Below are 2,935 nucleotides of genomic sequence, written 5' to 3'. Positions count from 1 at the left end.
ACTTCAGTTGCTGTCTTCATCTTCTGCAGCAGATATATGGGTATGTCAATGGTACTTACTTTAAATCACAGTCCATTAAATTCTTCAGAGAACAAAGATACACAGCGATGATACGCACACCCTGGACTCAGGGTATATTTTCTTGAATTGTAGAAGAAAGTAAACTTTTCCGTAGGCAGCACTTTCTATGCTTATCTTTTACTGTCATATAAAAGCAGACATCTCCATTACCATATATGAAATCCATAATCTTTAAGGCAGTCACCTTCATGCTACTATGGGGCGACATATTGTTAACATCAGAATAATTGTTGAAGTCAGAACAACAATTATACTACTATTTCTATGGCATACCATCTCAGGGATCTTAAAACACTTTACAGACATTTATTAATTAGGTTTCATAGTATCTTGTGGATAATCATAGTATAATTACCTGCATTTTGCAGAGGTGAAGTGACTTGGCCAGACTCATCTGGTAAGGCTGTGACAAAGCAGCGAATACAGCTCTGATCTCCTGGGCTTTTATCCACAAAGCCTTCCCAGCATGCAAGAGGACAACAGTAAAGCAACATAAGATACAGGAGCATCCATGGGGTAGAAAAGACATCCAGGGATCCAACTACTTATCAGTGTAGTACACACTTCCAAAGGGTCATTTGACATTTTGTTTTACAGTAAGACCTTTTCTTTAAAAAGTGCTACAAGTATTTCAAAGTAATGCTCCAAAACACTATGGCAACACTTGAATTCATAAGGTTCTGAATCATTACTTTCCTGCCCCATCCTTTTTGTATTCTGTACATGTTCTACTTAGACTGTAAGCTCATCTTGTTTTCTGTAAAGCAGTGAGCACATTCTGTGCACTCCATAAATATAATAATAATACTATTACTGCTAACTGAGTATGGTAGTACATTCTTCTACAGTACGAGACAAAAACACACAATAAACAAAATCACAATATGAGAGAAAGTTTCAAGATAAACATTTTGAAAACCCAAAATATTGGGGAAGAAATAGCTACACCAGCTGTACCTGGACATGCTGAGTACCTATCCCCTGGAACTTAGATATTAAGTGATTAGAGAACAACGCAAATACACATCTAGTTATTGTAAGAGCAGAGTTAAAAGTGTTTTACTCATCTAATCTGATGTATTGCACAGTAACAAGCTGTAAAACATCTCTTGTCTGGCTATACCAAAAGGAGGGCAGGAGACACTTGATATGGTTTTAATCAGACCTCGACTTTATTATTAGATGTCTGGGACTACCCAGCAGATAAAAGTGTACAGTGCAGGTAACTCCATGTTCATTCAATATCTACCCAGCAGGTTTCACCAGGTCCCCTTTATTTTTCCATCCAGGTCCCCCAGCCAACCCATTGCTGGGACCTTACCACCCCCGCCCCTCCCACAAACGAGGGTTAAGGTGGGCTATAAGAAAGAGGGGTTGGCTTCCTGCCGTACTAGTCATAGGAGCCCTGAATTCCCCCATTCCACTCCTTTAACCAACACCTCCTTTTTAAGTCCTTTTACAAAACCATTTATCAGGTCACTGTATCCCTGCACTGCACATCCACCCCCACACTTACATAATGAGTTGCAACATCATAGCCTAACTCCCTTCCCTACTTGCTGTAAAAGATCTCTCCCTGAACCCATTGTGGGGAAGATGAACCCCAGCCCCCCACTCCACCTAGGCTAATCTGGTGGTCAGGGAAAAATGATTTCCCAGTGCCCCTAGGAAGGAGCAGCTAGCATGATGCCCACAGCAGGTCCTGACCAAACCTAGTATTTCACCACCTCAAGGGGACGGCGAGTCGGTGGGTGCTACACCACCTGGCCCAGGGAAAAAAGGGCTTCTCTTGCCGTGCTTGTCCCTTTTCAACTCCCCAACCCTTCTGGTCCCTGGGGATGAGTCAGTGTCACCACGCTGACCCACTCCCCCTTTCTGCAGTGCGCACACACCCCCCCCCCCCACCATACACACACGTAAAGCACTAGTCCCTCTTCCCCGGCAAGTTGGACAATGCTCCCCCACCCCACCGTGTGGTCATCCTCATACAGATAACAGTATCTGCCTCCACAGGGAAAAACAAATCCCATGGTTTATGGCATAACTTAACATCTGCAGGGACCAGCAAGGAACCCTTCTCCCTCTTTTACAGCACGGTTGTCTGTTATGTTTTTGCCTTCCTTTAAGAGTCAAGCATTGGTCATTGTCAAAGAGAAAAGATGGCGCTAGGCCTGATGAATCTATGGTCTGGTCTGACAAGTACTATGCTCTTCTGCTAAATATTTTGAAAAAAAAGTAAAGAAATGCAAAGCATTACAACACTAAGTGTCAGATAAAAATAAAGCACAATATAATTTTTACCAGATGCCTGAGGCAAGCTACATTTGTGTACTAGGAAATATACTTGGTTATTTTGGAAATCCAAGGACATTCACAAATGCTAGTGACATGGAGGGAAAAAAAGGTAGGTATCTTAGATAAAAGACTACAAGTGAGTTCATTCAACCCTTCCACATGTGTTGAGAGTTTAATTTCCTTTATTATGGTTAGAAATTTGGCACGCTGTCTGGAGTTAACGTCATTGTTGGCCAGCCAAGGGCAATATCAAAGATAAAAGGTCTATTGGCCAAAGCATCCAAAGGAACCTGAGCTTCAATACCAAGGTCAGAAATGCTTTGTTATTTCTGGGCAAAAAGTAAATCTGCTGTACGTCTGTTTTGACTTGTAGTTTAGCTTGTCTTGTCTAAGCAGCCAGTCTCATTATAAAACAAAGCTACTCCTGGTATGAATTTGCTCAGTTACAGGACCTGCAAAGGGGTTGCAAGGTACCGATTAAAGGTGTCTTAGCATTTTGAAACTTTCTGTCTCTTTCCATATTTTTCCCCTAAAGGCAAAGTAGACTCTCTTAGAAAAG

Source organism: Terrapene carolina, unplaced genomic scaffold (assembly GCF_002925995.2).
Source record: "Terrapene carolina triunguis isolate 2854851 unplaced genomic scaffold, T_m_triunguis-2.0 Scaffold67, whole genome shotgun sequence".
In the NCBI taxonomy this organism is placed as follows: domain Eukaryota; kingdom Metazoa; phylum Chordata; order Testudines; family Emydidae; genus Terrapene; species Terrapene triunguis.
Note: the sequence above shows the minus strand (reverse complement) of the source record.